The sequence below is a fragment of the Gadus macrocephalus genome, chromosome 23 (assembly GCF_031168955.1).
Source record: "Gadus macrocephalus chromosome 23, ASM3116895v1".
NCBI classification, from domain to species: Eukaryota; Metazoa; Chordata; class Actinopteri; order Gadiformes; family Gadidae; genus Gadus; species Gadus macrocephalus.
The window spans coordinates 19,130,237-19,143,185 of NC_082404.1; positions in this window are offsets into that span (position 1 = coordinate 19,130,237).

Below are 12,949 nucleotides of genomic sequence, written 5' to 3' on the forward strand. Positions count from 1 at the left end.
CACACTTGCACACGCACACCCACACAATCACACACTTACACTCTTAAACACACTCACCCACAGCCCACACCAAACCCACACGTGGACTCACACACACACACACACACACACACACACACACACACAGATGCACACACACACACACACACACACACACACACACACACAGATGCACACACACACACACAGATGCACACAAAAACACCCACACACACACACACACACACACACACACACACACACACACACACACACACACACACACAGATGCACACAAAAACACCCACACACACACACACACACACACACATAGACACACACATTGGCAGGAGTCTGTCAGTTGTGCGTGCGGCTGTATGCAGCAGTGCGAGCTGCTTGTGTATTGTAATGTAACCAGAACAATGCAGCTTAACACGCGTCAGTCAGGCTGTGAAGGTGCTCAGATGAAACCCAGCCCAGGTACAGGTGTCACTGCTCATGAGGCGCTGACATGTCACGCCTGGACCGAGCCCCCCCCCCCCCCCCCCCCCGCCGCCCCCCCCCCCCCCCCCTACACATCCTCCCGGAGACACGCACACATACGCATGCACACACAGACACACACAGACACACACAGACATCTCTCGTTTTCTCGACGGCACTATTTCTCTCTCCATTATTCACTCCCTCTATAGTCCTATCTGTCATTTATCTCACTCCCCTTCACTCTCTCTCTCCTTTCTCTCCCTCTATCTTTGTCTCTGTTTCTCAAAGGTTCTGTGTTTCCAAACTCCCTCTCAAAAAGAGCAGGCAGGATGCTCTCCCTCTCCCTCTCCCTCTCCCTCTCCCTCTCCCTCTCCCTCTTTCTCTTTCTCTCTCTCTCTCTCTTTCTCTACCTCTTTCTCCTCTCCCTTTCTCTCCGTCTTTCTCCATCTCTTTTTCTCCCTATATCGCTCTCTCGTACACCCTCTGATCAGCAGAGATACGGATCACTACTGGAAACACCGTGACCGGCGGAGCCACAACAAACGGGATATTGCTGACCAGTCACTGACTGATGACTAACGCGCAGGATCCTCTTCCAAGTTCCTATCCCTCCTTCGGCCAACAGCAAACACAAACTCATCCAGCACTGCTAAACTCAACTTTTCTCGTAGCCAATGGGTAGGCAAGCTGAAACGTCCTGACCGGTCACCAACGTCTTCAGACAAAGTGACTGTAAAGTATTTTTATGAAAATAGGGGTCGTCTGCTTAGCTCAGGATGTAGAGGGGGTTGACTTGTAACTGGAAGGTTGCTAGTTTGACCTCCTAGCTTTTTGTCAAGGTCTGCCTGCGAAAGGAACTTCACCCTGACTGCTCCTGACGAGCTGGCTGTCGCCCTGTGTGGTTGACTCTGCCGTCGATATGAGACTCTGCGTATGAACTGTTGTAAGTCACTTTGAATAAAGGCGTCCGCTAAATGCCATAAAATGTAAATGCAAACCCGTGCTGTAGACCGGCCACAATAGAACGCAGTTGTTCAAATCGTCTTGTGAAACCTCCCTCTTGTCACTCCTACATTAGTTTCCCTTTGGATCAATAGCTCAGTATAGTACAGGAAACACCCCCTGAATCCGACCCTCTAAAGCTCTGGTTTGCGGTCCGGACCCGGTACTGTATCCCCCCCCCCCCCCCCAAGAAGTTTGGCCAGAGCCTCCTCAAACTTCTGGATCCGGGAGGAGAGTGTGACAGGGGTGGCAGGACACGACGCCATCGCCACGGTTACCGCCACGCTGGCTGCCTGACTGCGCACCAGGAATAGCTTTACAACCCCGCTGCATATATATATATATATCTTTGTAAGTATGTATTTATTTATATATATATATATATATATATATATATATATATATATATATATATATATATATACACTGTATGCGAAAGCCAGCAGCACAGGGCGGGCATGTCAAGAAAGTATTTCTCCCTGCAGTGAGGAGGTGGGGTGAGGATCAGGTTGTGTTGGAGCGCGCGGTTAGCAGGTTTTAATAGATGAGTGGGGGGGGGGTGGGGGGGGGGGGGGAGATTGTGTTACTGCTCTCGAGAAATTTGGTTAACAGCAATTTGCAGTTCCAACCCGTTCCCCGTGCTCAGTGTGGATGGGCGGTGGCAACATTAAAATGGCTGCCCTTTTTTTTTTTTCAAAGTTTAGGAAACACATTAACACTTTTATTAATTACATTTTGCCAGTGGATGTGTCTTATAACCACATTAAAATATATCAGCTCAGCTAGGGTTGTGTATATTTTTTGGTGTCATGGTGACATAGAACCAAATGTAATGTACCCTCTCCACCCTGATTCAAGGAATTACGATTATGTTTAGCTTTAGGGCGCGGTCAGGAGGTAAAGCAGTTGTCTTGTAACCGTAAGGTTGCTAGTTCGATCCCCAGCTCCTCCTAGCTGAGTGTTGATGTGTCCCTGAGCGAGACACTTAACCCCAACTGCTCCTGACGAGCTGGCTGTCGCCTTGCATGGTTGACTCTGCCGTCGGTGTGTCAATGTGTGTATTAACCGATGTAAGTCGCTTTGGATAAAAGCGTCTGCCTAATGCCCTAATTGTATTGTTAGGGTCAGTACTGTCATCACACAGAGGGGGCGGTGTTGAGGGACTCATTACCGTTAAATGGCAACAGCTGAGGTGGCAGGTGAGTCTCGGGTTGTAGACTCTGGGTAGAGACTCTGTGGATGTGGCTCTCTGCAGGTGAGACTCTTGAGTTTCTGGGATTAACACGAAGGACACACGTTTGGTTCAAGACTTTTCTATGAGGGATTTCTATTTTGGGTCTTAAATGCACGGGGAACCTGAACGAACTGGAATAAAGGCGCGGGTCGGTCACCTGGAGACGAGGTCTGCAGTGCGCTGTGTCACGGGAGCGTTGTGGTCGCCTGCGATGGCTGTGGACCCGTGGTGAGTACCTCACACCCAACCCCCTAGAAGAGGTGAGATCGCTCTCATCCAGGGAAAGATAAGGAGCATACCTCAAGTTGTGTGAACACCCTTTTATTTCAGCTTCAATAAGGGGTGCACAGGTGTGTCTCATCCACACCTGACCAGCTGGTGAACAGGTGGCCGCAGCAGCCAGTGAAGGGAGATGCTAATAGCATGTGTTCTACCTAGATAGAGGGGTGTCATCCAATGCAAACCCGTCTACAAATGCGGTCGGTTGCTGCTGCTCTTCGCTCACGAAGCCCGAGCCGGCCGTACCTGGTAGCGTTTGGAACGCTTCCAACTGTTGCCGAGATACACGGGGAGGGATTCCGGCAGCGTCCTCGACGCTTGTTGCTAATGCTGCGCACGTCTTTGTCTCTGGACCGATGTTGCTTTTTTCGAGGTAAACATATGGAGCAGATGGGCCGTTCTGAGAGATGCACAGTGGCGGTAACTTATAGAGGATGGTTACCCATAGCAACCGATACCCCTGCTTCACATCGCAGCCTTTATAGTCTTATCCTTCTTTATGTGTGTGTTTGCGTTTGAATTTTTGTGTTTGTGTGAGTGTCTGTGCTTGTGTGTTTGAGCGTCTGTGTGTTTGTTTGTGTGTGCGATTGGAAGCAGAGGAGGTCTCACTGAAGGGACCCCTGCAGTCACCTGGGATGAGTGGATACAAAGAACCTACACAAGCAGCTGATGAGGTCCAATAGAATATAATGAGAGAGAGAGAGAGAGAGAGGGAGAGAGAGAGAGAGAGAGAGGGAGAGAGGGAGAGAGGGAGAGAGGGAGAGAGAGAGTAAAAAAGAGTACCAAGTAATGAGAGAGGAGAGAGACAGAGAAACGGTGGGCAGCACAACAGAGAATGTAACACACGGTCGCAGGGGGGGGTGTTGGGTGGTAGGATGGCGGTGGGGGGGGGGGTCATGTTCTGACATCACCCCACGGTCGCCCCCACCCGGCCGGCATCAGGGAGCAGCTGCTTCCCCCCCCCCCCCGTTCCTCCCCACTAATAACGCGGCATGAATAATCATTTGTATTACTAATGCTGCTCATCATGGCCACTTGAGAGGCTCGCAGACGAGCTAGCCGTATGCTATGTTCACCTGCTTGTGTTCATGATCATCTTAATAACTGCAATACATATGTAGACATAAGTATTATGATGACTGTTACAGTTGGATGCTAAGAATTTAAAATATCCTGAATATTTATATGACATACAGAATTAAATATTTCTCATTAAAAACAGTGTCTGCCACAAGTTGATCCGAACAAGCATCCTGTTTGATCAAGTAGATCCTCGAACGTGAGCAGATGAGCATGACGGCACAGCTGTGCTCCAACACCAAATGCCTCATCACTGGGAATATCGCTCCGCCGTTCCTGGGACACACACGCGCCCTAATAGGTTACAAACGCATGGGACACTTCGTTGTAGCAAAATGTGTCCATGGAAGACGTATTCTTCCGTCTTAGTTAAAACAAAATATAAAATATCTTAGTTATAACATGATTGAGCTGGCAGCTCATTTTTGTGTTCATATGCGTGGCGTTTATTCAGCTTGGGAAATACCACAATCTTTAGAAAGCATTAGTTCAAGTTAGCTGACTCAACAACAGTGACAGGAAGTGTCTTCGTTGCGAGGTCATTCCAAAGGTTCCAGCTACGGGCTGGGGCAGTAAACTAAAGTTTAAGTTACAAGAGTCTTCCAACATGACGTTTGATGTTCACAAAGTATTAGTCAGACCCCATGAGATAATACTTGAGCGAAGGTTTATTCTGAAGGCAATTCGACCCTATTTTTATGATAGATTTTATTTTGTTGGTAATAATCGTAATGTTAAACTTTGAGTTGTGTTTTACCGTTACTGTTGACACCTGAGTAAAGTTGGAAGTGGGAAGAATGGAAAATTATGCATTCTGAATATTTTTATAAGATAATACGTCCCCCTGTGACTCATACAGTGATGTTCTATAATCCCAGAAAGGAAAATTTTATATTAGTCAACTTTTGATTTCCAGATACTAAATCTGCCCAAAATAAACATCCATCAGTAAATCTGTCATTCAGTAAAAATAAAGGACGCTATTTTTTTTTAAATCCCCCTTCATCAACCACACGATTTATTATTGGCTGGTCAGGTCAGAGCTTGCGGTCCCCATGGCGATACCATGTCCCAGGGTTCTGCTCATTGTGGAGGCGGGGCTAATTTGAAGCAATATCCTGCCAAGCGTCTGAGTGGTTGTTTTGTGACCCTGTTTATGTTTGGATGAGCGAAGGAGTTTCTCCTGGGAGCTGCCTACAGGCATCCTACAGATCTGACACGTGTGTGTGTGTGTGTGTGTGTGTGTGTGTGTGTGTGTGTGTGTGTGTGTGTGTGTGTGTGTGTGTGTGTGTGTGTGTGTGTGTGTGTGTGTGTGTGTGTGTGTGTGTGTGTGTGTGTGTGTGTGTGTGTGTGTGTGTGTGTGTGTGTGGGCAAGCATACACACACTCTCAGCGAGACACTGAGACAGACACAAACAAAAACACACAGACCAAGACACATTAGATACAAATAGACAGAAACCCACACTTCGCACGCACGCACACACGCACGCACACACGCACGCACGTACTGAGATACATTCAGACACCAGACACGACAAATACACACACAGGTACAGCCAAATAGCAACACAAACACAGAAACGCATATGCACACGCACACACAAAAACACACAAACACACACACACACTCACAGAGGAGAAGAAAGGAGGTGAAAAAAAAAGGGAAACTGCTCCCTAAGAGTTCAGACTGCATACAGAGGAATAAAACCAACTTTCTGAGGTCTGCATTATTTCTGTGCTAAAGTTGGGGGTAAAACGCCGGGAGAGATAAGGAGCAGCATGGAGAGCAGTAGCTCCACGGCTTTCCCGTATTCTTTTTTTTGGGGTCCCGTATTAGCTGGTGTTGGAGCCCCCCCCCCCCCCCCCCCCCCACTGATCAGCCTGATCAGAAAACACTCAGGACCCCGAGAAACGGAGACACGGAGAAGCTTCAAAACAATCAGGACGTCGGTGTACGTACGCACGCCGTGGGGGTCCGTGGGGGTCCGTGGGGGTCCGTGGGGGTCCGTGGGGGTCCGTGGGGGTCCGTGGGGGGTCCGTGGGGGTCCGTGGGGGTCCGTGGGGGTCCGTGGGGGTCCGTGGGGGGTCCGTGGGGGTCCGTGGGGGTCCGTGGGGGTCCGTGGGGGGCTGTGTAGTGCCCCCCCCCCACTACACTGTCCCAACTTCATCAACCCCCCACCCCCCCCCCCCTCCATTCCTGGTGCTGCCGCTGAAATAGTCGGGCACTCAGCGGGAAGCCTTACATGACAGGAGGAGAAGAAATGAGAGAGAGAGACAGAGAGAGAGAGAATAGGAGAGGGGGGGGGATGGTTGGAATACTCACGGGATCCTGGAGGGAGTTTGAAAAAGGCTTTGCGGGGGGGCTGTCAGCAAGAACCAATCCAAATCCGATGGCAGTTCATCCAGGAGGAGTGAGGACCCGTGAGGAGCCATGCTGGGGAACACTCATTGATCCGCACCGATCACGTTCTGCTGAAAGACGACGTCCTGTATGGGAGTGTCTGTGCGTGTGTGTGTGTGTGTGCGTGTGTGTGCGTGCGTGTGCGTGCGTGCGTGTGCGTGCGTGTGCGTGTGTGTGCGTGTGTGTGCATGCGTGTGTGTGCATGTCTGGGCTCATGCAAAGCGGAGGAATCAGGTGTTGTTCCTACGCAAGTGCCCCAGTGGGAACAACGACACAACCACTGCCTGCTGAACAAGCCCTGGCCCTGTGACGTGTGCGTGTGCGTGTGTGTGTGTGTGTGTGTGTGTGCATGTGCATGTGCGTGTGTGTGTGATTGTATGTGTGTGTGTGATGTTTGTAATAGTGGCTGTATACATATGCTGCTTAACTGCCATAATAATAATAATAATACATTTAATTTAGAGGCGCCTTTCAAGACACCCAAGGTCACCTTACAGAGGCATATAGTCATCATTCAAAACTATGTACAGACGAGGAATAAAAGGAAACAGAGGATAAACATGAAGAATAATAATAATTAATAACACTCAAAGACGCCTAAAGTGAAGGGGGACCTCACTAACCACCACCAATATGTAGCACCCACTTGGGTGATGCACGGCAGCCAATCGGTGCCAGAACGCTCACTACACACCAGCTTGAGGTGGAGAGTTAGGGATGAGGTGGAGAGTGAGGGAAAAGAACATATTTAAACACTATCGACCATATTTAAACACTGTCGATCACATTTAAACAATATCGACCACATGTAAACACTATACCGACCACATTTAAACCCTATCGACCACATTTAAACACTATCGCCCACATTTAAACACTATCGCCCACATTTAAACACTATGGACCACATTTAAACACTATGGACCACATGTAAACCCTATCGACCACATGTAAACCCTATCGACCACATTTAAACACTATCGCCCACATTTAAACACTATGGACCACACGTAAAACCCTATCGACCACATTTAAACACTATCGCCCACATTTAAACACTATCGCCCACATTTAAACACTATGGACCACATGTAAACCCTATCGACCATATGTAAACACTATCGACCACATTTAAACATGTAAACCCTATCGACCACAATTAAACACTATCGCCCACATTTAAACACTATCGCCCACATTTAAACCCTATCGACCACATTTTAAACACTATCGCCCACATTTAAACACTATGGACCACATTTAAACACTATCGCCCACATTTAAACCCTATCGACCACATTTAAACACTATCGCCCACATTAAACACTATCGCCCACATTTAAACACTATCGCCCACATTTAAACACTATGGACCACATTTAAACACTATGGACCACATGTAAACCCTATCGACCACATGTAAACCCTATCGACCACATTTAAACACTATCGCCCACATTTAAACACTATGGACCACATTTAAACACTATCGCCCACATTTAAACACTATGGACCACATTTAAACACTATGGACCACATGTAAACCCTATCGACCATATATAAACACTATCGACGACATTTAAACATGTAAACCCTATCGACCACAATTAAACACTATCGACCACAATTAAACACTATCGACCACATTTAAACATGTAAACCCTATCAACCACATAAGCGAGTGTGTGTGTGTGTGTGTGTGTGTGTGTGTGTGTGTGTGTGTGGCAAGCATACACACACAGGGGAGTCCAGCAGCAGTAGGTCATCCACACCCAACACCCCCCCCCTCCCCTCCTCTCCCCCGAGAGAGAGAGAGAGAGAGAGAGAGAGAGAGAGAGAGAGAGAGAGAGAGAGAGAGAGAGAGAGAGAGAGAGAGAGAGAGAGAGAGAGAGAGAGAGAGAGAGAGAGAGAGAGAGAGAGAGAGAGAGAGAGAGAGAGAGAGAGAGAGATCGATCATATGAGTGGGTGGCACTCCAGTGCCCCCCCCTCCCGCCAGCCCCCCAGGCTGTCCTCACTGTCGGTAATTAAAACTACAGGTGGACCCTGGGACACCGGCCGCCTGCACTGACTCCACGGCTGCACCATCTGCCTCCACACGGGGGGTCTCTCTCTCTCTCTCTCTCTCTCTCTCTCTCTCTCTCTCTCTCTCTCTCTCTCTCTCTCTCTCTCTCTCTCTCTCTCTCTCTCTCTCTCTCTCTCTCTCTCTCTCTCTCTCTCTTCCCCCCCCCCCCCCCTCTCGCTCGCCAGCAGGAGCCAGGGGTCGGGAACATCAAAGGCTCCTATCTTTGATCCGACCTCTACGTGGGTCCAGAGAGGGGGGGGTGGGGGTGGGGGGGGGAGGGGGAGGGGGGGTGGGGGGCAGGGGTGGGAGGGGGATAATAATAATGCTGTCTCTTGAATGTTTCTGCAACGTAAAGCATGAAATGTTGAGGCAGGGGCTCAGTCGATTCAGCGTTGGGACACACACACACACACACACACACACACACAGGAACACACACACACACACAGGAACACACACACACACACACACACGCACAAACACAGGGGCCAGGGCAGGTAAAGGTAAGCCGGCATTCCCACGGGGCAGATCGCTCCTCTGCCCCCTGCCTGGTATAAACCGAAGCGCTGTGGTGACGTCGGTACATGTTTCTTCCGGACTGTGCCTGCGTATGCTGTGTGCCATGGCTTGAGACACGAGTTGCACTGGTCCCAGTACATCAGAGCTGGTCCCGGTACATCAGAGGGGCTTTTAATGTGGTACATTCTTGCTTCCTGTGGTTGTTTTTTTCTGTGTTTACCAAGGTCTTTGCATTTCCTCCGTTGGGCTTTTAAGATTACCTTCAGTGGCTGCTAAGCTCATTTAAAAGAGAAAAATATGTACCTTTGATAATGCCCTGATACTTCTTTCATGAATCCCGAAAATTAAATGTATCCGCAGAAACGTTCTCATTCTCGCCTGTCTTCTTTTGCGTTTCGAAGTCGAACAAATGGCACAAAGGACGCATCACAGGGCTTTAGAGCCGTAGAACAGTGTAGTGCGATGCACGGCTAGATGAGCTACTTTGAGACCCACAAAGAGAGAGAGGGGAGGGCAGAGCTTTACCTGGGGGCACTCGCAGCTTGCAGATGTCTTGCCTCACTCCAGCACACGTTGCGCATATATCTCTGCAGAAGTTGTGCTGTAGCGTATAGTAGGCACACGTTGCGCATAACACCCACACACACACACACACACACACACACACACACACACACACACACACACACACACATGCACATGCACACACACGCACCCACGCGTGCGCACATACACACACACACACACACAAACTTACATGCAGATGCGCACACACGAGCAGACACAAATGAACCCACACACACAAATGAACACACAGACACACAAATGAACACACACGCAGACAACCCTGGTGGGTGGAGTCACTTAAAGTTTGCTCTCAGAGGGCAATAAAGCCCTCAAACAGTGTATTTAAAAGTAAGGCGGCGTTGAGATCCTCCCTGCGCTCTGCGGCGGGGCCCTCCATCCTCCCCACTCCCACTCCCTCCTCCTCATCTACTACGAGGGAGTGTGTGTGTGTGTGTGTGTGTTGTGTGTGTGTGTGTGTGTGTGTGTGTGTGTGTGTGTGTGTGTGTGTGTGTGTGTGTGTGTGTGTGTGTGTGTGTGTGTGTGTGTGTGTGTGTGTGTGTGTGTGTGTGTGTGTGTGTGTGTGTGAGTTTTTGTATGCCACTGTTGTGTGTGTGTGTCTGTCTATCTTTCTGTTTGTCTCAGTGTATCTCGGTTCATGTGTGTTTGTGTATGTGTTTGTGTGTTGCTGTGTTTTGGGGGTTGTGTGTGTGTGTGTGTGTGTGTGTGTGTATGTGTGTGGGTTTGACTGTTTGTTTATTATAAATGGGATCATGATGATAGCATAGTAAGTGTTTCCAGTGATTAAGTGTCACAGTATGACCTATTGGTTTAGTGGATCAATGGAGCGCTGTACTGGCACCTAGACATTCAACTGTGGATGCGGAGGCACAACACAGAGGTACCAACGCTAAGCAGCGAGGGCTGTAAAGATACATACTGTTCAGAAGTAGCACAGAACACCACTAGTTTCAGTTTCAGTTTCAGATTCAGTTTGAAGTTTAGTGTCAGGTCCACATTAATAGAACAACGAGTCGCAGTCCCAAATGGCAACGAAATGGAAGTAACAGTTACTTTGCTTAATGTCTAAAAATAAAGAGGAGCGCGGATAAACATGCAGAATTCAATCAGGACCGCCAAAAGATCCATTCAAAGGATTTTTTCCATCATCAGTTGGTGTCAAATGTATTATTATTAGAGGGGATATATGTTAATATACTATGCATATTGACTGAAACACCATATGATTGTTTCAAGAGGTGTTAGGAGGAGGTTAGTGTGTGATTTCATTAAGAAGAAAATAATTCTATAATAATTTTTTCCATAAACGAATGAAGTTAATTCTGTGTAATTCATTAAATCATTTAATAAAGATACACACATTCTCAGTCAATATGAGCCAGTAGGTGTGGACAGAACCATTGTTTCCCTGGCCTACAGTTTAAAGGTGCAATATGTAACAGGAAGAGAAATGTCAAAATGGGAACATACAGGCTGTAGCATTGTTGTCGGAGAAGCCAGTATTTTGACTAAGCATGTTTCATCATCTCTGATGACTCATCATGGTCATGTTATGATTTAGTACAGTAAATTTGTTACATATTGCACCTTTAAGGACCTCTATTGAAGAGTGAGTGTTATGCCACTCCCGTTGACCATATAACAGCAAATAGACTGCAGTACCGCACTTGAGCACCGGGGACAGAGGTGCGAGACAGTTTAGAAATGCATGGGGTGAATGGAGCTAATCTTGAGAATCTGCGGCTATTTCATTGGCTAGCTACTGTTGTAAATAACATTATCTACTGGTTACTTTAAATACATTTATTTGTTGATACACAATGATGTCTGTGATAATTCCTCTACTTTAGAGCAGTGTGCTAGCTAGCATTGAGGCTACATGAGAAGACAAGCAGATGGCAGCAGTGATAATGCTCCTGAATCGCTTCACGGTTTTCGATTTAAAATAGGCGTCTTTTGAATAAGCCAGGCTCACATTTAGCATCTAAGGTACTTTGGATGAATTGGACAACAGCTTTAATTAAGTGAGTGTAGCTGCTGCATGAGGAGTAGCTGGAGGCCATCTTAGTATGAGCTGCCCACTCTCATAAGGAACTCACCAACATCGGATACCCAGACACTTTCACCCAAATGGTTAAGGATGTAATGAATATATTTCCACGAAAAAATGTGGGTTCTTATCCAACGTCAGAATTGGACAATGATGGCACAATCAAAAAAGGATTACCATGTCTAAAGTTGATAAATGGAAAATCCCCATCGACTCTGCTTTAACTTACGCTGTCTTGCACGACTGATGAGCCATGTGGAGAATGTTCATATACGAAACATCTTTATATCAAATGATAATAGCCCAAAAGTCACATGGATATTTGGTCTTTAAGGAATGTTAATCATAAATTATCTAAATTATAATTATCAAATCATGTGGTAAGTGGTAAGAGTAATATAGAAGTTGCCTGTGACAGATCCTGCACTACTACCTGGTTTGACATTCAGTTTTACAATTAAATGCTCTCTCTCTCTCTCTCTCTGTCCTTCTTGCTCTCGTCCTTCTTGCTCTCGTCCTTCTTGCTCTCGTCCTTCTCGATAGTGTTCAGAATAATTTTCCAATAAATTTCCCATCCACCTGCTAGGATTTCACTCAATCTCTCCCTCTCTATTCTCCTTCCTTTTAAAAACTCATCCTTTCCTTCCTCCCTTCCCTCCCTCCTTCCTTCCTTCCATCCTTTGTACCTTCCGCCTCTGCCTGCAGCATTTCTATTTCCCCTCCTCTTCTCTCGCCTCCTTCCCTCCACCATTCCATCTCCTCTCCTTCTGCCAGCGACTGGAAGTCCCGAGAGCTGCGGGGCAGAATCCTGATCAGGCACTTTGGGTCCTGAGTACGCTGGAGCAAGAGAAAAAAACAAGCCCCGGCCGTTGAGATCAATCAATGCTTCCCTCGGCCTCGCCTCCAACCTGTAGAACCCAGCGGGACGGACAGGAGGGAGATGTTCAATTCCCTCTGCAGCAGAGCGGGTCCCGTGAGCCGGTCGTGATGCCAGGTTTTGGGTTTTATCAGCAAATGAGATATACACGTATAGGGCGGGGCAGTCTATCAGCGAGGAACATGGAGGTGGTGGCGCTTTTCTTTTTTTCCTGTTTTTCCCCTCGCTCTCTCTCTAGCTCTCTTTCTAGCTCTCACTCTAGCTCTCTCTCTCTCTCCCTCTCTCTCTGTGTGTCGTCATCTCTATCTCTTGTTCTGTCTGTCTCTCTCAATTTGTCTATCTCTCTCTTGCTGTCTCTCTCTATATATATACTTATATATACAAACAGACGCT